Source organism: Phaethon aethereus, assembly GCF_964289735.1.
Source record: "Phaethon aethereus genome assembly, chromosome: 4".
Lineage (NCBI taxonomy): Eukaryota > Metazoa > Chordata > Aves > Phaethontiformes > Phaethontidae > Phaethon > Phaethon aethereus.
This window is the reverse complement of record NC_138578.1, coordinates 24,610,974-24,633,870: the sequence shown is the minus strand read 5'-3', so window position 1 is coordinate 24,633,870 and position 22,897 is coordinate 24,610,974. Positions and strand designations below refer to the sequence as shown.

At 44.0% G+C, this 22,897-nt stretch overlaps 1 protein-coding gene across 4 annotated transcripts in view; it reads left to right on the top strand.

Annotated features, from left to right (window-relative positions):
- Positions 1–22,897, top strand: part of EPHA5 (EPH receptor A5) — a gene marked incomplete at its 5' end in the record, with an annotated part of 202,357 nt that overhangs the window by 87,497 nt on the left and 91,963 nt on the right. The gene's annotated exons all lie outside the window — the stretch shown is intronic.

The window sequence follows — 22,897 nt, the reverse complement described above, 5'->3', positions numbered from 1 at the left end:
TCACAGGTTCTATTAACTGTTTAGTAAAAGTCTAGCAATTTTACAGATGTGTTGGAGACCATTTATACCTGCCTTTTCCCCATGTGGAGAGCCCTTCTCTTTTAAGTAGGTCCTTTTTTCCATGTGTTTCTTCATGAAAAGTTGTCAGTCTGAGTTTCTTGTCATACCAAAGCCATGGACAAAAAGCAGGAGATAAAACCTTCTCCTCTTTGAGCACAACCAAATACAGAAAGCAGTAACTAACATGTTGATGGGAAAGGAATGGTATGTTACATATATTTTAACATGTGCATATATACCTGTATGTGCATTTGTGCCCTTGTGTAGGTGTTCTGATTTTTAAAGGGAGGAATCATGAAGGTGAAATGAACACTGGAGATAAATAGAACTGATTTTATTTTTTTTTTTCCCCTTTTCCATGGGAGTAGCTGAGTCTGTCTTAGTTAATATAAAACTACGTTATGAGGCCACAAGTCTGAAAGTGATGCTTTTGCTTTGTGGAGTCAGCATAGTGCATACATACAGTAGTAATTGAAACCTCAACTGATGCCCGACTCCTATATTCCAAAACTGAAAGAAAAAAAAAAAGCAGACAGAGTATAAAAATATTTTTTTAACAGTCTCTCAGTGGAAATGCTTCAGCAGCTCTCCTTCAGATCCCAAAGATGCAGGATGCACCTTTCTGGTGTTACAAAGGAAGCAGTTTTTCCAGCCCACAGCAGAGAGCGATTGCTGCTTTCTTTCCTTATTCCCGTTCATGGGGACAGTAGCTAACATCTTCGCACGTACAAACAGCATTGAAAGAGCCTCTGGGTTATGACAGTTAAGTGGAATATCTCGGAAGGTAGATGTGTTTGTCTCAAAGGCAGAGCTGTCTAGTAGAGCAGCATACACTAACGGCCAGGAGGTCTGACCTACGCAGTAGGACCCTGTTCAGTGCATACGTGATGTAGAAATGGTCTGTATATTGGCTTTCAGACTGGGAGCTGAGCTACACAGGCTCAAGGGTTATCCAGCCCTTCTCACTGGATTTCTCTCATGAGAGCTAGCCAAAAACGGAGGTCTCGGGTTGTTGTTGGTTTTGTTTTGTTGTCTCTGCTTTCATCTCTCCTTGATGTGTAGCTGTTTATAAGTACAGACCTTCCAGGTCTTATCATCGAGAGCTCAGAAGGGGTCTGTAGGTGATGTTTCGGACCTGGCGTTATTGTTTGCAGCAAAACTAGATGATGAACTCAAAATGGCTTGTGCCTGGCTGTTGTTGGCAGCAGCTGCTGCCTTGCCAGACTTGGTAGCACCTCCAGACGTTGTGAGCCACTGAGTTACAGACTGCTGACTGCCACGTCAGTGTTGATTGCCACAGTTGTCATTATTAATCTTCTTTCACATTTTTTGATTTCCATTCCCATGAATGTCCCTTTCCATTTCATTCCCCAGAAATGAATAGAGTGGGAAGTTTTGGAAGGGTTGTTTTGTCTTCGCTTCCAGTGGTAAGCATGGATATGGTACAGTGTGAAAGTAGCCCTTGCTGAGTTGTAGAGAAATATACTCCTAGCACCATGTCGGAGTTGCTGGGGATAAATCACTGCACAACTTTCCCCTGCCTGGAAGGGAGCCCCTTACCTATTAGTCAGGTAAGTGGATTTGCCTTGAAAACATGGAGCAAATTCAACTGTTGATGGTTTTAAACTCCATGAAGCAAATCTGTGCATCTACAGGAGGGCTCTCCTGCTTTATTCACCTAGAAGCAAGGTTGAAAGTTATTAAAAAGGGTCAGAAACGCATTTGACATCTATGGCACAAATACACGCAAATCTTCATCTTGGGGGAGGGAGGGCCTTCAGGTAATGGGATTTAGGAAGTTTCTCTCCTCTTTAAGACCTTGTTAGGTTATGTGATTGCCTTGCCACCTAGTAACAGGCCAATAACGAGACTTTTGATGGCTGTCACTCGGCAAGGGAAGTGAATGAAGTTAGATGATGGTGATAAATTGCTTGCCATGTTGGCTGCAGAAGAGGTTAGGACAGGGCAATTGTCTGCCTGAAGCGATGTGGAGCAGGTGCACCCGCACCTTCGCTCAGTAATGGGAAGTGCATTATATTAGTTAGTCTGTGCGTGCATGTGAGAGCGAGTACTGCAAGGTATTGTGGGCTTATTATTGTCATAAAATCCTTAAAAAGCAGGAAAAAAACCCAGGTAGGAGGCAGACATATGTTAATTTCTCTGGCAAGGTCAATACCGCTCCAGAGAGCAGCATTGCTGTGTTAACTGGCACCAGCAAGTTCCTGGCCCTACATTTCTTTTTCTCCCCTTAATTCCACCCCCCCTCCCCCCAGTTTTCTCTATGCAAAGTTCTTTTTGCCCCCTCCAGCAAATGCCCCATGCCTTTCCATCATGACTTTCCTTCTCTCTCACTGTGGATTTCTTGCTTTCTGCAGTCGCTCCTTGCCTGCGAGACAGTACCGATGCGGACTTTCGCCCTAGTCACTTCAAGGGAGGGGACGCTGGGCAGTGCTGCTCGGGGTGGGGAAAGATTATACCTCTAGGGATGTAAAGTGCACAGAGTGGAGCAAAGCTCACCAGGGATGGTCCAGAAAAATGGTGCAAAGGACCATTGCTTGTGTAAAGGAAATACATCCAGACCTTCCCAAAGGGATCTGTTCTTGGGGCTTGGAGTTGGAGTATCAGCTAAGCTTTTCCTGACTGAATCCCTTGTATCGGTAGGATTTTGTTTGTTTCCCTGCTTTCATTGCTGGGCAAGGCCAAGAGCAGATGCTTCCCCAGGTCCCCAGCTGCTGAGATGTGGCAGGTGGCATCTTTGAGCTACATCTGTACCACGCTCGAGGTGAGCTGGGCAAACGCTCCTCTTGCTTCAGGTGGTGTCTATAATGCAAAGAATGTAAACATTCATTTGTTTTCGATTCAGTTTTGAGCAGAGTTAATCCTGGGTCAAACAAAATTATAGTGCAAGTCCTAAACCAGCAAATCTTCCAGGCTTTCATGCTGACTCCTTAGAAATAGCCACTCAGCTGTGTGCGTTGCTGTGTAGCAAGTCCGGCTAATTTTGATTTCCTAACTAAATCTGTGTTGGTTGTTTTGAATCTTTAGAGTGAGATTTCCAAGAGAAGCAAACTAAAGTTCAGTTTCTAAACCTGTATGCAAGTATGTATGTGAAAGGTGTGGAGTAAAACCTGGATACCACTGAAGCTACTGGTGAGCCTTTGGTAACTCCTGATTTTCTGGCAGGGCTTATTAAGTCCCTAGGAGTGGCTGGGCACCGACACTTACAGCGCAGAACAAAAATCCCACACTCATTTCCTGCCCAAGTGTGGGACTTTTCAAAGCAGCCAGTGGTACTGGGCGTGCTTTGGACTTGGACTGCCAAATCATTAAAGATTGGGCTTTTAAATGCATGTGTTTCATGACTGAACATGCAGGACTTCTGAAAACCCAATTCTGGCTTAGAAAGTTTTCACCCAACATCTTGCTGTTAGAGTAAATGAATGTCTGCGAAGGGTGCTAAGTATTTGTTAATTTGGTGCCTTTTTGTTTTTAGAGCCCAAACGTTGCCAGTTTCCCTCTAGGAGGGAGCGAGCTCTGGTAGCAGCTCAGAAACATCCCTTTGCTGAGTCCAAAGTGATCCAGAGAAATTTGCTGGACTTGATCATGGAAAAAAAGCTTAAGCTGTATCCTTTATTAAATTTGCATTTGTAGCATGGGATGAAAAATGTCTCTCTTCATAAAGGGTATGCTTTATGAATCAATTCTCTGCGATGGTGGTTGGTGGAGGCTCTATACAGAGGTATCCTTGGGAATTTAGCTTGGGCACAGACGCAGCTGTGAAATTTCTTGCCAGCAGCAGAAATTTCCTCATGTCTTATCTGTCATGAAATCATGGCCAGCAGCATTTACCTGCCTTGGTACCTCAGCAGCAAATGCTTGCATAGAAAGGAAATGACAAATAGAAGTCTTCCCGCCCTGCCCCCCCCTCCTCCCGGCCCCAGGTTACCCTTAAGAAATATTAATTGCTTGTAAAGCTAGAGGTAAGTAAAGGAGAGGGTGAAAACAGAAGGGGAAGGCCAGGAGGGATTCTGCAATCCAATACCTGCGCGGCGGAGGGTTGAGCTAAAGGTGCTCTCGCATCAAAAGTAATCACACTGCCCATAGGTAAACACCCAGTGTCCCGATAATAAATGTCACTGCACAACAACAACAAAAGGATTCGGTATGCGTGTGCTTTGCTAGGACCCTCACTTGCCGGCAGCCCCTCATTTTCTCAGTTAATCTGAGTGCTGGCGGGGTTGGATCCTGCTTTCGGGGCTCACCTAGGGGCTGTGGGTCTCAGGGACTCCAGCGTTGCTGGGAAGCTTGTTCTGCAGTTAGTGCTACATGTTTCTTGAGACGTACCTTGCGAATAATCAGTTGATATAGTAACACAATGAAACAGTCAAGATTTTAAAAATACCTTCGTTTCTGGATTACAAATTGCAGTGAATTTTTTTTTTTAGAGCGGGTGTTGTTACAGTGTGAGAAGAACTGACTGGAGCGACAGCATGAAATCTTCCAGTGCATGTAGACCAGCACAATTTCCCATGCATATGGATGAAAAGAGAGGAACTATTTGTATTTTCCCCAATAGGCTCTACCAATGTCTGACATATTACCGCAGGTCTTCCAGCAGAATAACAAAGAAAAAATAGTTTTCCTCTGTGGTCTCATCGACTCTCTCTAAGAGTTCTGGCTTGGTATTAACACGTAAACAATGTTTGCTTCTTCTAGATTGCCTTATGCTACAGAGATAAAATAAAATTACCAGGAAGAGAAGGTTTTATAAACGAGTTACTGTGTTTTTTTTCCTTTCTGAAAACAACCCAAACCAAATGCTGCCAGCTGAAAGGAATAAGGGGAGAAGTCACTGAAGGAGGAGGTGATTGGATATATATTTATTGCATTTGTAGGAGTACATTATTGCTGATTCAATGAAATAAGAAAATTGTTTAGGCTTGCCTGAATGAGTATTACTTTATCTAATCAACCTTTTCTAAATTGGTCCTAATGTACTTCTATAAATACATTATTTCCAAACCCCAGGTTGTATGGGCAGCATCAATTCTGCTCAGCTGTGGCACCAAAATGTGCCCACCCTTTTATTCCATGTTGGAAAGCATAATACTCCTTTTTTTTCTTTTCCACCCACCCCCTGCTGAAAGAGGGGTTAGGAAATTGGTTGGACGGGTAACAGATCATGAGTGGGATGGTTTACTTAGCGTCGAGGTGCCAGCTTCTCTGTAGGCAGGCTGCTGAGCACAAGCCTGGGCTGCCATATGTGTAGGGCTGATCCTGGTGACCCTCTGGTAGCTTTCTCATGTCCTTCAGGCCAAGAGGACACGGCATCCTTGTGCCCATGAGGCCTGTGGGGTGAGTTGCTCTTCCAGGGGCATGGGAAGCCAAGATGCTTTGTCATTTAAGTACTCAGAAAACTCTGTGGCTTGGGACTCTTCAGATTGCTGCCAGGCTTGATTTTGGGTGTTTTAGAAGATAACCTCCAAAATGTGACCCAGAGGGCTGATTTCATGATTAAAAAAAAAAAAAAGATGTACTACCGGAGCTTAGCATAACCTCAGGCGAAGGAGCTGCGGTGGTATTGATCTGGGTGCAGGAAAGGGAAGAGCAGCAGTCAAACTCTGAAAGGAGCTGTGTGGACTTTGCCTGGAGAAGCTGGGATCAGGGGCTAAGCCCTCCTCTTTGTGCCTGGTGGGCAAGGAAGTTCCTGGCTAAGCAAATAAAGGAGGGTTGGAGTGCAGGCTGATGGTTTACACCTTGCTAGCAGAGCACGCAACTTCTCTGTGCTCCTACCAGAAATTAAGCTGGGGCTCTTCCCTTAAGCGCATTAAGTGGTTGTAATTGTGTTGTTATTAAGCTGAAATGATACATCTAAAGGTCTTCATGCGTGGATCATGAAAAAGCTAAGTAGCATTACAGGGCTGGGAAGCAATAAGCTGTGGATTCATGCAAAAAACCCCAAAACCAACCAACAACCTGTGTCAGTTTTGCCTTTGATAAGCAGTTAATTTAGCTCAGAATTGGCAGAATTCCCTGTAGTTTGTGTAGGGAATTTCTAGGTTATGCTGTGAACATCAGAGTAATATTTGGTTATCTGAGACAACTGACAAGTGTCTCAGCTGTCTCCCTGACAGCTATTGGGAAAACAAATTCCAAAGACAGGTTGAATCTGAATATATTGTAGCGTAAAGGCTGCTTTAGGTGTGTATTATGGCAGAACAAAAAGCAGGATTTTTTTAGTTAACGATAACAGGGAATCTGTCTCTCTTAGCAGGTGGGATGACATATTGGGGATGGATCCATAGGGTGAAGCAACATTCTGTGCATCTTGCAAGGCCCCTGCTTTGTGCCGGCTGCGGCTTGGCCCCTTGGAAAACTCTTGAGTGTGGTAGGTGTGCTCCCAGGGCACATCTTTGGGTTAAGTTTTGTCCCTCCACAAGTCCGTTTTCCACAGTTGGTATTGTGTGCTGAGGGATGGTAAGTTGCGATAATTGAGAGGTTCACTTAAAAAATACATTCCCGAGCCAAACGTTCAATGTAAGTACATTTACACTGTATTTTGCAGCCTTTACTTTGTTCAGACTTGCCTTAGTTAAGCAACTGTCCGTTTTGGCACCAGACATCGTACAGCCAGTAGCTTTGCTATCCCTCTAACTGTAAACCAGGGTGTCTTTCCTCCATCAAATCATGACTTTTCACTATGCTCTTATGAAATATACAGCACTGCTACAGGACTGTGTTTTGAAGATCCTGTTGTGAGTGTATGGTTCAGCTAGCCAACAGGTCTGTCCAAAGGAGAGACCATTAGCAAATGAACATACGAGTGCTATAAAGAGAGGCAATGAAAGCAGACCAAAATCTGTGTCTGTCATCTAAGGAGAGTTTAGGAGACCTTTATTGTCGTTCCATGCCATCCTGATCTTGGTATGGAGGTAACCAGCACTCTAGCAGGGTGCTTCCCACTCCACTGTAAGACCTCAAATGGCTGTGTCCTGGGGTGTGCAGGCAACCACATTTGGTGCTCCGTGGTTGGAGAGCAGCCCCAGGTAACACTGTAGGTGACAAGGTATCTTTGCACACAACCGCTCGCACTCGTTGGGGAGCTGAACCATGAGAAACCCGAAGTTAAGACAAAATTAAATCTGTAGCTTGGAAACTGCAGCTGAGGAGCTCAAGACTATTCATTTTAGGTGTTAAAACATCTGTGGGGTTGGGAATTAGAAGGCAAGATGCTGCAAGGGTTTGCAAGGTAAGGTCTCTCAGGGGTAAATTGGCATGGAGGGAGGTGGTAGCTAATAGCTGGGGGGCTTTGCAGAAGAGCAGCTTAAGAAAGCTGACAACAAATGGACTGTATTTCATCCCTGCGAGGCGGTATGAGAAGTTTGATGCATAGCCTTCTGCAAAAGCAAAAACGTCATCGTTCATAACCTTTTAAGCAGAAATCTCATTGGAAGGAAATAACAGATAGCAATCAGTTTATTTATTTATTTGACATACTTTAGAAAAGATGAGAGCTAGTTTCTACATTTGTTCATCTTTAGAATGACATACAGCTCTCTGAGTAAGCCACACATAAGTTTCATAGACCGTGGCGGTATATTTTGGGTTTTTTTAAGAGCTATCGGGTAAATCCAGAGACTAGCAGATAATACACTCAGTTTGAAAATGATAAGCACAGAGATATGAAAGCCATTCCTTTTCCTGCTGCTGAAATGGGAAGATTAGTGGAAATGTCATGGCTTAGAATTCATGAAGCAATGTTTTCCTAATCAGCCATCAGACTAAATTGCCAGAATACAGTATATTTCTATTTATTACTTTTATTTGAAAAGTCTCTGTATGTCTAAAGGCATGCTGAAGCAGGTGTTATAAATATATGTAGAAATCCTTATACATAATGTTCTGCGTTATCAGGCTTATCTCCCAATTGTGTTATGTCTGTGATTAGCGACTATAAAATAGCTCAGCATACAATTTGGTAAATACTTGCCATAACATGCTCTGGAGGAGAGGCCAGCCAAAACGCAGTGCTGCTCGCTGCCCATTTACCTTGGCTGGGGGTATGGCCCATGTGTGTCTGGTGGTGCTGCATCCTTTTACTCCGGAGCAAGTAGGAGGTAAAGGTTTGCCTGGCTTCCAAAGAGGTCTTGGGAATGCCTGCAAGTAAGTTGCTGCTTCCAGGTGCAAATGGTGACACCTGGGTGGACATGTTCACATTGCTTCTGGCGTTCCTGGGAGACGTACCTATGCTAGAAAATGCCAGATTTAGGAAGACTGGGGGATAGAATTTGCATGAGCATGTCCTATACATACAAATATAAAAATATATATACACACACACATAAATATATATACACACACACATGTGCCCCCGCAGCTCCTCAGCCGGAGGTTTCTGCCCCTTCGAATCTGGACAGTAATGAGAATGAGTGAATTAGCAAAAACCATGACAAATTATTTGACCTGATGAGCTCGCTTCACTGAAGTAGGTGAGGGAGGGATCACTCCAACTGCTCTGCCAGCAGATCTGGAAGGGCAGTAACTTCTGACTAGGAGAGCATTTGGGGCAAATAAACTCTTCCCCCATTAGAGGCGGGTACAGGAAAGGAAATGGGCGCCCTCCGCTCTTCCCGGGACGGGACAATCTTTGTGCCTTCCTGTTCTGCAAAGGGAGCAGGCTGGAAAACAGCTCTGCTTACTCCTGAAGATACTGTGTGAGCAGAGGGAGGAGGATGCTCCCTGGCAAAGGGAGCTCATGAGGTAAGTAGGAGATGAGGGACATAAAGCAGAAAAAGCACAAAACCCGATGGGACAACGTAGGATACCTCCCCAGTTAGTGACCTTGTAATGGGAACCCCATGGGCCCAATAAGTGTGCCAAAAAATATTGCATGCTATTTTGAGGTTATATTACCTTTTTTAATCCAGCATGGGCAAAATTCATGTTCTCTGGTCTGGGATAAGATTTATAGCAGTGCAGGATATTAGTACTTTTCTGATTACAGCGCTGTGGTGGTGGGAGACTTCCATGCGTCCCTCTTGCTGCTAGAAGGCTGACAGCGTGTGCTTATGCTTGCATGTGTATTAGCAAGGGTTATTAATTTCTTTTGGATGCAAAACTAAAATTAGTGTTCCTTGGTTTTTTCCTAACTGCAAATGGCTTTTTAAATATGTAAGAATCGGAAACGCTTTTTTTTTTGTTGTTGTTGGATACCTGGATCCTTTCCCGAGCCTATCATTCACGTGATCATTTGTCATTAGGCACAGTGGGCAGGAGGTTAATTGTAACTGCACAGTCACCTGGACTATTGTGTGATTTGAAGCAGAGTTTCTCTGCTGTGTCAGGTCCAACAGTATATTATTTGAAAGCGTTACTGCCAGGTTGCTCTTTAAATCTGCCAGGGAACTGAAGAAGAAGTGATTTAAGCCTTCGATTTAGTGCTCTCTTCTTACTGTCCGCTTCAGGCCACTTTACTAGCAGTAGCAGAATGTGAGCAGAATTAAAATACAGAATTTTTAAACAAAATAAAATAAAATCAAGCGTAGAAACCGAGAAGGTGGAACCCTTCATCTTGGTAACTTAATACCATGTATCTTTGTTGACAACTCTATATGAATGTAAATCACTAATTATTCTGAACTATTCAGTTCCCCTGCAGGAAATCCAGACTTCAACATTAAAGGCCAGCTATAAGGAATGAAAGCCTTATGCTGATTCCCCACAGGTTTTATTAAACTGCAGAGAAAACCCAATGTTTTTTTGCATCATGAATAACAGTGATACAAGGGTCAGCCATTTACCTACATCAGTAGAGGTTACTGGGTTTGGGGCCGTAATTGTAAGCACTTTACAGCTTCAGTAATACATATTTTCTACCTTGGTAGAGCAGCAAGGGAAGGAGGGCATGACTGCCTCTGCTTGGCTGAGGTCTCCTTTCATCTCTTTACGCTAGCAGTGATGTCCAGGAACCCTGTGAAAGTGCACAACTGATCAGGGATGTCTGTCTTGGATGGTTTTTGACACAAACTTCTTCCCAGCCTTCCCTTTTTTGGGATGGCAGGTCGTTTGCAGACCTGCCTGGTGGCTGGGACTGGGTTTGGTGGCTTCAGCGCTGTCTGGTCCAGCTCTTGGGCTTGTGGGTTGGTAGTGCACCCAGGCTGAGCTGTAGGTCGCTTGGTCTCGTACACGATGGTGGTACGTGCCCTCCCATAGCCATGGGATGGCCGGCTTTCTTGTCCATTGATGCATTTGAACAGCACCTGGGTGGTTCTGTGTGAGCTGGGGGATAGCTGGGTTCAGGATGAGAGTTGTGGTCTCGTGTGTTGGACCATGAAAACGGCATGTTGGGCTGCATGGCCTTTGAAAGGAGAGGGCAGGAAGAAGATCCCTCTTTGCAGCCTGGTGTAGATGTGGCATGAGCAGGTATCCTGCATCCTGGAGGAGGTGAAGGCAAGCCCTTGCCTGGTTGTACTGCCCGTAGGCAGCACTGGTGTGACTGACGCTGTGTGAAGGCCCTGTAGTGACTTTGGCATGTGCTGAAAGGTAAGGTCTGGTTAAAACCCCACTACTTAACACCTTTGTTCTGGATTTTAACTTGAGTTATACATTCACTTTTGCTTTTAAACCCCTCTTGAAGACAGCCTTGCAGAGATGCAGGAATCACCCAGCTGATCAGAATTCCTTCATTACCTTCATTCACCAGCCAGTTACCATAAATCTCTAAACTCTGATTACTGTCTTGTTTAAGTGCTATATTAATTTTCTGTTGTTTCATCTCTGTAGCTAATTCTTAATGTATTTCATTGTAACTCATCCATGTGCTTCTGGTCCAAAATTCTTTGCAGGGAGAGACAAGCTGAAGGCTTCTAAATTCAGGGCTCCGTAAGCAGAGCATGTTCCTATGTTATCCCTGGAAGAGACAGCTTCATCACCTTCTGCTTCTTTCCTCAGGCTGGAAAAGGGCAGCCTTGGAAAGCAAAACTTCCTCTTTAGATTTCTTCTTAAATCTAATTTCTCAGGAGCAAAGGAGAGCTTTCTTTTTTCCCCCCTCTCCTTTTAAAAAAGAAATAAGACCAGCCAAAAATCTTCCTGTGGATGAGTGTACAGTGAGCCTGATGCCTTCGCCAATGCTGGCCTTTTGTCCTCTTTCTCCTCTGCCTTTGTCCTCTTTCTCCTCTGCCTCCTATTTATATTATTCTTGGCCACCTTTCTTGAAGGAGCTATTGATTAAAGGATGCATACTGCCTCAGATCCCGCATATCAAGCTGCTCTTTTTTCAAGTTGCTCAGTGTTGTGAAGAGCATCTGTTTTTGCACTGCAGTGCAGCTTTACCCAGGTACCTGGTCTCTCCAGCTCTCTCTTTCCACACCCCCCCGCCTCCCCTTTGCCCTCCCATCCAGCTAGATGGACATCTTGTCAAATCCTGTTTGCACAGACTGACAGCTATGGAGGTCTTGAAGAAAAAGGCAGATCCCTGCACATGTACCCTAACAAACAGAAATAAAATGTCAAGGCACAAGTGAAATACATCACTGTGCTTCCCTGTCAGATTTTGCTAATATCACCTGGATAAATAGACAGAGGAACACCTGCAGCAAGTTAACCTGCCTTTATTAGCACTTGTTTCACATATTTATATTTGGTTATGAATAATAGGGACTACTGAGGAGAAAGCTTTCAATTATTTCCTGGCAGGATGAAATGGCCCCTGTTCTTCACACTGAAAGACAGTCGGGGCAGTGAAGTCGCTTTCAAATAGCACAGCAATTAATAAAGAAAGAAAAAATAATTTCACAGTCTGTTGTTAAATTAGCAATTCTTCAGAGTGTCTGGAGTTCCTGGCAGAATTAATATGCACTCTGAAGCCTTGGGCAGCCTTGGTGCATATCATTTACCCAGCAGCTGTAAGAGCAAAATGCAGAGATGAGGAGAGGTCCTCGACTGCAAGGGGAAGACTGGAATTGTCTGGCTAGTAATCATTCAACAGCTTCGTTCACAAATAATCAAGAAACATTTGGATTTGGATTACATCCCTCGTTCTTTACAGACAAAAGTAGCAGAAACAGTGGCTGGAAAATGATGTGTTAAGTAACGCAAGGGAAAAAATAGGCAGGGAGCAACATATATTTCAACAGGGAGAAGAAAGTATAGAATAAAAGTGCAATAAATTTCCCTTGTATTGAAGGGGAATATTTTATAGCAGCTTTCTGCAAATTGAATGCATCTACATAAATAATGTAGCAACACATTTAATTGCAACTATTTATTTTAAAATTTGGCTGGATGACGAGAGAATTTCTGCGTGGAATAATGAACCTTGTGTTTTTGCCACTTGCAGAACTTTTAAAAAAATAAATTGTGAATGGTATTTGGGCTAAAGTGTCAGAGCCTCAGAAGTTCCTAGCTGCTCTCTAGTGCATCTGAAAAGAAACCAACATCCAGAAATGCATCCATGTGGAATGGATGCTGGATACTGGGGGGGCCAAGAGATGTCAGAGAGGAAAATATTACCAGTCCCTACTTGAGTCAGGAAACTCCCGTTTGGTCTTTCAATGCAATGCGTACCACTTCAAGTATAAGAATAAATACGGCGCTTTTTACTTTTCCCTTCTGCTGGTTGAGCTGTCGGTGTTTGCATTTTCAGGCTGTCTTCTCAAAAAGGCTAAAAACCTCTTTTCTCTCACTCTTTTCTTCCCCACCCCCTCCCGACAAGACTGATTCTTCAGATTCTCCTGCAAGTGTCTACATTTCAGGGCTGCTGAGAGGACAAGCAGCATCCTCCCGTGCCACCCTCACCCACTGGGTATCACAGGATAGATGCCACAATACTTGACAAGGCTTTGAAAACAAGGTGTGGAAGTGGAGCTGTGGGATGGCAAAATGTTGGAGGTGGCTGTGTATGGGACATAAGATGAGCAGGTCCCAGCTTTTTCTTGCAAGGTGTAGGTACACCAATCCAGGGTGCAATGCTCTTTGTGCCCATGCCAGGTGCTCCCCCTTTTTCCCCCTCCTGCTGTCTTCCAGTCTTCCCTTGAACAAATCAAAAGTGAATGGATTCTGCAAAGCAGATCTGTTGGGGTTTTTTTTCCCAAACCGCCTTAGGAAGACTGTTCAAATTGATGTGATGCAAGAGTGCGGACATGCAGCAGAAATTACAAATTACAAAGTTTCCAGGGCAGACAGGCTTGTGTAGGCAATGCTTATTTTTTTGGGTATAGCTGGAGAGCCAGCTAAGCTACACGTGAGCAACAGTATCCCCTTACAGTAGTTTGAGAATGAAATCTGCATAAATCAAACTTTGGAAGCTCAAAACCTTAAATAAAAGGCCTGTGAGAATGGCCAGCATTGCTGCTGCAAATTGTTCTTCAGGCTAGTGCTTTATGGTATGGGGAAATGGATTTGGTGGGAAGGAGGTTGTGGTGAGGCTTCGTGTAGCAAGAAGGAAGGCAATGTTTGCTTTGCTTTACTTATTGCTTCACATCTGAATTTCTGGAGCAGTTGCGTATGTCAAACAGCCATTTTGGGGCAAGAACAAAGCCCATGAGAGGAGGCAGTGGACAGGGATGCTAGCAGGACTTCTCCCTCCCAAAAGTAGGATGCTTTTGTCTCAGAAAAATACTGTTTATAGTCTGACAAAGAAAATACCTTCTTGGGATATAGCTGCATGTTTGTCTTCTCTGGGGTTTTGATGTCTTTCTGTCTGGTCTGGAGTCACAGCAGTTCTAGCTAGTTCATGGCAATGGTGGTCAAACTCCAGCATCCAACAGCCATGAGGCCACCTGCCCAAATAGTACTGAGACTGGCTCCAAAATCTTAAAAGTGTTTAAAGTGTCAAGTTGCGTCGATTTATTTTGCGTTTGAGCATGTTTGTCCACAAGCAGCAAGTTTTCCTCCAGAAGTGGGAGGGGTTGTACTGAAATAAATTCTCTTGTGGCAGGGCTGCAGGATTGGAGCTCAAAGAAAAGCTCTGTATATTGCCGGGCCGACATGGGAAGATCTGGCAATGCCTCAGGTTGCTCTTTGTTGAGCTCATTCCTAAAGAGGAACGGTTCGGTGGAGTTACTTGGCAAGGCAGATGAATCGTGAAGCGTTACAGTGTTCATCTGACCCAAAGGAGTTGTTTAGTCAGCTTGACAAATAATGACAGTTAATTAAACTGAAATCATGAAGCATGGTATCTACATGTGATGGGATAACCACATGATGTTTCTGCACTTTGTTGTGTGTGGAGCTTGCTCAGCTTTCCTCATGAAATTTCTTGGGGTATTAATACTTGCTACAGCCTCCTTGCACACACCCTTTGATTTGTTGCCTCTTAACGAAAGCCAAAGTGTATCAGGGAGGAATTTAGCTTGGCAAGATCTCTGTAATTCCAGCTAGTGTGCTCCAATGCAAAAACCCATGAGCTTCTGTGGAAGGAGGCATGACTGAAGGGAGATGTTCCCCAAGAGACGCGTCCACATTTCCATCTGTGCACCTCTAAGCTGCCTGCCTGGCTAGTATTGCTTGTATCTTAAATTTGCAAAAAAAACCCACTTCCCAAGAGTCACTTTTATGTGCAGAAACCCATTTAGCACACTTAGTCCAGGCAACTCTGTATAAATTCTTCCTATCTTTTTTGGTCTGAAGGACTGTAAAAGATCCATCTCCATCGCCCTCTGATGGAATTTGAATAGATGTGTCTAGAGTGACATATGTTCAGCCATAAATTACAGAGGAACAATTTTAAAATAAATTGTCTGTAGCCAGTCCTACCAAATTTACCTCTTGAGACAGATGATCGTAAAGCTAGGAGCAAACAAGCCCTTAAACGTTTGAGGCGGGGTTTGAAAGGATCCTTTTGTGTAGGTGTTAGCATCACCATAGTTGGTGGGATGCTGCCTATTTTTGACCAAAACAGTCAGCGGAGGAAAGGCTGATTTTATACCACCTAGAAATCTTGTCCACACAAATGAAGTTGCGCAAGGTAGAGCCAACCAGGGGGAAATATCTTAAGCATTTTCACTTCTCTTCACTGCCTGCATATGTACAGTCTGTTAGTTCAGGCTAAAACCTTGAAATGTTGGTAGAATAAACACACATGACATAAATCATCAAAATAAATCCTCCCAAACGTCATATTTCTTAACCACAATGGGTTGCAATTGTCCAAGCCACAGCATAATTAGAGAATCTTTCTTTCTTTGGCAGGGCTCCAGATCCCTATGGCAGACGGAACCAGAAGACTAAAACCCTTTCATTGTAGTGTTGTGCCAGCAAACATGCGGCTTTGAGGAACCCTATTTTCCGGGAGATTTTAACAATTGGTCTTTGCATTACTGTCCGTAATATGCGTACACAGATGGACGTAAGGGGGTTTTTGGCTACATCATTTTCAAGTTTGAACCTGTCCCCCTGTTGCCATTAGGGATGATGCTTGTTATTGCTATTCAGTCAACGCTGCTATCGAACTCGAGGGAGTTCTGCAGCTTGTCCATCAATCCTCCCCTCTCTTAGCACTTAATGCAGCTTGAATATTTAAGTTACCATTCATGTAACAAAGGATAACCTGAGGTGTGTGTCTCTGTGTGCAGAAACCCCCAAAACAGACTCTTGGGTCTCTTGGATTATGTGTGGAGCCAGGCATCTCAAGTTTTGTTTATGAGCGTGTAGAAACAAATGTGTCCCTGCTGCCTTCTGTATCTTAAATCGTATTTTTCCTTTAGGTGCAGCGTTGTAAATCATCGCTTCCTCTGTTTAAGGGAGGAAAATGATTTCAGTTTGTCTTCATTAAAAAAAAAAAGAGACAGTAATTTAAGCATAATTTAAGCGCATCTTCGTCCCGCACCTCGGAGAACAAAGAAAACATACACAGATAGATTTTTATAGACATAGAGATTTATGGAGATAGGTATTTTATAGCTATAATAGGCAGCGAAGCTGTAGCAACAGGATGCGGACTGCCTTTTTTTTTTTATTGTAAGCCAGATAGTTGGGGCTAAGCGAGGCCAGCTGGGGTCTGTCCTCTGCAACCAGAGAGCAAGGAGGACTGCAGGTGCCACCTGGGCTGAAGGAGCCTTTGTGCACGCTTGCAAAAGCATGCAGCTGCCGGTCACAGAAATTTTGGATTTGGTAGGAAACGACACTTCATCCCAAGCAATGCTTTCTCTAGAAATGTACCAGTTTCTCCCAGGGTTTTTTTTTTACAGGAAAGTTTGGAAAAAACCCCCACAAAACTAAAACGCACCCAGCAAGCCCTGCTGTTGATGCAGCTGGTGGGAGCATGCTTGTGCAGTCCTGAGTGCTTTTGAAAAATCTTCTGTTTCTCCTAAGAGCATTTATTGTCCGTAGCTTGCTTCTGTGAAATCAAACCCAAATGATAGTGTGGGTTTGCATATATGCCAGCATAAATCTCCTTCCCCGCTCCTCCATGATGCTGCTGAGAGTTCAGGCTTGACTTGGGTTTTGCTTCATTGATTGCTTCAAAATCTTCTTTAGAGCAAAGTTGGGATGTGCAGAAATATAGCCCATTAAGATCGTAATGTAATCACGAGCATTTTCAAATGCATTGTGTTTTAGGTATTTTATGGCTTGCAAATGTAGCTGACTTGGGAATTTGATGAATTTTTCAGAGTGATGCCATGTGATGAAGTTTTATACTGTTTAGAAGAAACACATTAATGTCATTAGTGGCAGTTAATTCTTAGTTTTCCAGCAACTACGGTCATGTCATAAATTGTTGTGTGACAATTTAGTGAGTCGCGTGGTAGAAAAAGTGGTATTTCAAAGGGAGGAACTGAAAGTACTAATTTATTTATATTCTAGTTTTCAAGGTTGTTTTGGTATTCTGAGCTAGAGCTGACTTCAATGCGGAGCAGAGGTAATTCAGCCCGAGTTAGTATGGGGCTGGACCGAACAGCATCAAAAGACACAATGTTTTCTTAGAACAAAAAGAAAAAACTTAAAAGAGTGTTTCCCACTTGAGATGCATGAATCGGCTTACATCCAAGGTAAGGGCTGAGTCTCGGTTTTCAATGTGCAACGCCCTCAGAGGTCACACTTCTCCAGCAAGCTCCAGGAACCTGTTTTAAAAGGACCTCCAGCAGGTCTTGGGCTGCAGCGTTGGGTGCTGGAGTGCCAAAGGATGCCGGCGAGTCCACTGGATTCAGGCAAAACAGCAGCTTCGAATTACAGTGTTTTATTAGTGGATATTTATTTAATTCTCTTCAAATCCCCAAGGCATGCCATTGGAAGCAACAGAGCACTATTGCAGATAGAGACACCAACCCTAAAGGAGATATAATCAGGGCATTTTACGCATTTTTCTATAGCTTTATAGATTTGGCAGCGGTTTCGGTGTCAGCCTGCAGTTCAAGGAGGGCTGTTGGGGAGGGCAGGATTAGTGCTTGGGAGCCTGCTTGTAAATTCTGCAGGAGGATGCTCGATGGTGGGTTGCTGTGGTTCTTGAAATACTTTCTAGAAGAGCATGGAGATCATCTGTTTATATTGGTTGGGAGACTTGAAGATAGTCTGCTGTGTTTTTTGTTTTTTCTTGTAAATAAAAGTGTGTGTCAGGAGCACAAGTTGAGAGGCTTGGAGCCTCTCAGCAGGTTTAATTGATTCCACATTGTAAAGACCATACCTCGCTAAACCCTTCTTTAGGTTTTGGATGCACCTAAGAGGCAGCAGCCGCCTCTTCTTGGTGCAAACACTTCGAGACATGGCAGCTTCAGAGACTAGAACAGCGGCTGGTTTATTTGTAGCTTGTTTTTGTTCAAATCATTCAACTCTCAAGGCATATTCCCTGCGCCGGAGCAATGTGCTAATGAAGGCAGAGTTGATGAGCTACAGAGCTGCTTTTCTTTCTGCTGAACACACACACACGTGCACCACTTCCTGCCTGAGCCAGCTCTAGGCTGGAACACGGTATGGATTATGGGTCTGTCCATGGGGCAGGGAGTTTTACCCCGCGCTTGCTTCTGAAGGCGGTGGTAATTTGAGCTGTGTGTCCCTGCCCGAAGAAGTTTGCAGTCTGAAAAGGCAAATGGGACTAAAGGATGGGAAGGAGAAGCTAAAACTGGGGTTTGCAGTTTGGGGGGGAAACCTCAGTTTTAGCCAGATAACTTGTGCTCTATCTAGACTAGGCATCCTTATCCTCATTAATTTTTGTTAGATTTTTTCCGTTAGCTTTATTTATGGATTAGCGGTGCTGCCTTATGAGTTGTACTTGTGGATTCTGGTTACTGTGGAGACTAATTTGGTGCTCTCTAAGGGAGACAGTGTAATTCCTGTTTGAGCTTTATATTCTGGGATATATGAAAGGTCACTTTGCTGATCCTAAGCACTTAAGCACTGTGAGCTTATCTTTCCAGCATCACGAGAGAGCGAAGGGAGTAACAGGTTGGACCTTTTTCATATCTCCTGGGGTTTCAAGTCTTAAAGGGTTGTGTTTCCTAGCTTTGCTCTCTCCAGGGACAAAACTGAAATTCCCGCTAATGTTATTGGGTTGTTTTACCGACACGGCTACATGTGTGCCTGTGGGTATGGACAACTTTGGAGGTGGTCGCTGCTACCGGCCCTTGTTGCCAGGGATCGGCGTGCAGCAAAGGTGTGGGGCAGCTGGGGGTCGAGGAGCCCTGCCTGCTGGATGCAGCCTTCAGCTGAAGCCCAGGGATGGTTACAGGGATGCAGCTGCGAATCGTTTGATGTTAAGGCTTGCAGAAAATAATCTGTCAAGTAGTGCCAGCTGTCTGATGTTATTGGCTTGTTCTGCCTGCCTTTCCTCCCCCGCCACCCCTGGTACTTGGTGTCTCTAGTTCTGGAACGTAAAGTTCAGCATGACACCTGAAGAGGCTAGTTTTCGTTGTAAGAGGACTAGTAATACCTTCTCCATCCACCCACATCCGCAGACCCAGTTTCTATCAGTGTGGCTCTTGTGGGCTCCCAAGGTACGAGGCCAGTTTCTAACCTGATCGCTGCTGGTTTAAGGGATCAGCGCACACCGTTGCTCTCCCGAGAGGCTCTTGCTGCTGTCCCTCATTGCAGCCACCTCTCTCTGCCCGTCCTGAAGTGCGCAGGCAAGAGGCTGCACAGACGTTAATGCTCTGTGCCCGCAACACTTTGTGGTTGCTACTAAAAATAAAAAGAGTGAAATTAATTTGCTAATAATGGACTAACAGAAACACATCCCACTTGTACCTAACACTGGGAGGTTGTTTATGGCATATTTGCTGTGTCTAAAAATACTCTTTTTTTTTTCTAGCAACCGATTTCATTTAAAGACTATTTTCACACATCAGTGGCTGTTAGTCAGTTAAGGAGTTATCAGTTTTAATATTAGGAAGAAAGAAGCAGATCTCATCAACAGCTTAAAACTTTATCTCATTTCTTTTCAGCTGGCTTGCACGCGATTATGGGGCATCTTAGGCTCATCTTATTTCTTCTCCTTTTCACGCCCCCTTGAAAAGAGAGATGGTACCATTATGTGTGTGACTGTACTGTGCTAGTTCTACGTATCTTTTCAAGAGCTGTTGAATTGGAAATACTGAGATAAAAATATAATAAGACTAAAATAAGATTTAATTAGAAATTAAACCCCAGACACCCATGTATTTTTAAATAAAGTCATGTATACTTCATGAAGAGATTGTAAGGTTGACTGTCAGAAGAGGAACAGCAAGATGAAGACCAAAACCCAAGGTCTGTGCAAGGTAAGGTGCAGGCTGTTTGTGGGCCTGTTCTGAATACGATTTCCAAAATACCTGAGACCTTGCCACCAGTGGCAGAAAAATGACACGGCACCAGCCCCTTCTTTTGGCAGTTGAGCTCAGCCAAGACTCTGCCCGTCTGGGTACCATGATACCTGCCTTGCGGTGTGGAGGCATAAGATGTTCCTGGGTCAGCTTTCATCTAACAGCATTCATTTCATCACAGCATCCCTGTTCATTAGAGGATTGCTGCTTGAACCTCGCTGGCTGTCCTCTACTCTGTGTCATGTACAAAGCAAACATAGGAAAGGGTACAGAGAAAAGCCTTACAATAGATACTAGTTCTGCACACCCGTGCAGCGATGTCTGCTTCTGCTCCTGAGCATGGTAGTGCAAGTGTGGCTTCCATCAGGGGTGGTCCCCAAGCCACTGGTGGTGAGAGGCAGGAAGGCTGTGCTGGGGGAACCCTGCAAATCCCCCTCTGTCCTCCCCAAAACATCTGCTTGCAGGGGTGTGGACTCGGCACGCCACCACTCGCTGTGGTAATTTTTCGCATTTATTCATATTTTCTGTCCTCCTTTGTTTTGCATATCCCATCTCCTGTCCCTGAATTCTTCCCTGCTAACTGACATGCATATTTCACTTAAATATGACAGCACGCTGCTCTGCTGGCTGTTTGTTATGAGGACTCATGTTGAAATCTTCAGTGTAATTTAATGCTCTTGAATGTTCCTCCTTACACCTTTTGGATAGAGAAGGGACTTGTCTGACCCATGGGAGCCTGCAGATCATACAAAAATTGGTCCAGTTCAGTTTTATTTCACATCTTTCATTAAAACATGGGTTGTTGGCGTTGTACATCTGTTGGATCTGTACTTATTAATGAAAACCAAACATTCCCTTTGAGCTGCGCTACGTATCATACCGTCATTAACAAGCTGCACCTCGTAGAAAATCTGTCAAGGAAAACTGTCTCATTTTGCATTTACTGCTTTGCACAAAATAGAAGCACGGTAAACTCTTGTGCCATAATGATTTTCTGTCTGTCTTGATGGGACATAATGAGATAAACTCAAGCCCTTTTTTGAAGGCTAATTACATCAAGTACACACTAGATGTGGGCTGCCCTCATTGCAAGTTGCACATTTTTGTGCTTTCATTTCCCCATCTCTATTTTCTGTGTGTGCAAGTGAGTTTGATTTGTCTTTGAAATACAAATGGTAGGCTAGAGAGGAGCTGTTTGGTGGTCTCCTCTCCCAGAAGACTCTCCAGACATTGTATAACAAGTCCATGCTGTAGGTAGGTAGGGCAGCATTTGAAGGTGGCTGTGAAGTAAATAAAAGAACTTAACCCTGTACTGGAAACTGAGGAACATGCCATAGCATGAGGGCAGCCCGTGGCAAGTCCGCTAACGTATATCAAGAATATATTCAGCCCTGCATCCCTTCACCAGTCCTGGTGTACGGACACAAAGCAGATGAACTGCGTCCTGCAGAGCTTACAGCCTAGGTATGGAGCACTAGTTGGATGATGAGCAAATCTGGAAATTGGGATTTTAAAACCTGTAAATCCCCCCAGTCCTACTAGTTGTTCTCTGCCTGTCTTGTGGGAAGAAGAGGGAGCTGGGGGAAGGTGTGGGCAGGGTGCCCGGTTTGGGGAGGTCAGCAGGGATGCTGGAGGTGAGCATCCCCTAGAGTGGGATGGAGAGGCTGCAGATACTTGATGGAGACCTGGCAGCCTGTGGTGGGCTTGGGAACTGCTTCAGGGTTATGTGGTGCTTGCTGTGAGAGCTTTGTGGTCTGGGCAAGACTGGAGGTGGGGCCTGGGGGAGGCCTATTGGATACTCTTGGATCACACCGCTTTTGATGCATGAGTGATCTTTATCAGCAAAGACTTACTGGTTGGCTCTAGGAGTTACGAGTTGATATGCAAGTGTCTCACCTTGGGGAGGAAGCTAGTGACGTAAAAGGGAAGATGTCGGGCGAGTTTCTCTGGTACTGCAGGAAGAAGAACCAGCTTTAGAAGCAGTTGTCCTAGCTGGTCCATCAGAGGAAAAGGGATGACTAGTAAAAACCTCTACTCTCTCTTCATTGAGGACAAATTCCATCATGACTGGCTGAATTTTAGCACATGACATTTCACTCTGTGATTGTCTGGGACATTCCTGGTGGGATAATATTAATGCTTTTGCTGTGAGCTCATTTTATTTGCAAGCTAATTACAACTGGGGAGGTTCGAAGCATCTCTGAAGGAAAAAAAGTAGCAGCTCTTGAGAGCTGCTTTAACATGTCTCCATGTCTCTGCTTTTTGAGACAAACTGAAAATCAAGTTTTCTTTCTTTTACTAACAGTGGATTTGTAATTCTGCATGTAATGGTACCATCACAGAAACAGCTGATTTTTCCTAAAAACAGGGTGGGTATGTGCAAACCTGTGGCTGTCACTGCTCCTGGCTGAGAGTGCCCACGCAGGTGAAGTGCAGAGTGCTTTGCTTAAGTGAAAGAGCACTTGTTTCAGGAGACTGGAAACAAGATATTCCTATATTCACTTCAAATTATTTTTAAAAAAAGAAAAAAAAAATCCCAAGCTACCCTTAGCCATGTATTATATTTGTGAGAACAAAAATAGTTCTCGTATCTAGTCTCTGTGCCTTTTCATGCATATATATTAGATCTGGAAGGAATATCTTGCATGGTGAGCACGCCTGTTTTGGGCTATACCTAGAGCAGTCTGTCTTATATGGAGCACTTTAAAATTCATCACAGGTTTGCAGGGGAAAAGACCATAGGGAAGTAGCCTTATCGCAATGTCTTAAAGCTGTTGGTCTTGAGGTCCCCTCTACCACCGTGTTGCTATTTGTTTGCCTAGACATTGATTTCTGGGTGGAGAACATCTGAAATGAAAACCATGAGATGCGTTTTACCTGCTTTTTCTGATAATGAATGAAAAAAAACCCAAACGCAATAATGTTTTCTAAAGCAGAGCCCAAAAGATGTTGCCTCTAATGCATTCAACAAGGAAAATAAATACACAGCAAAGACAGATGCTAGGGGAAAAAATACAATCAACAGCTTCTCATTCTCTTTTCATGCAGATATTTAAGTATGCACTGTCTGTTAGTGGCATAGACTGTTTTAAAATGTGCAAACCAAA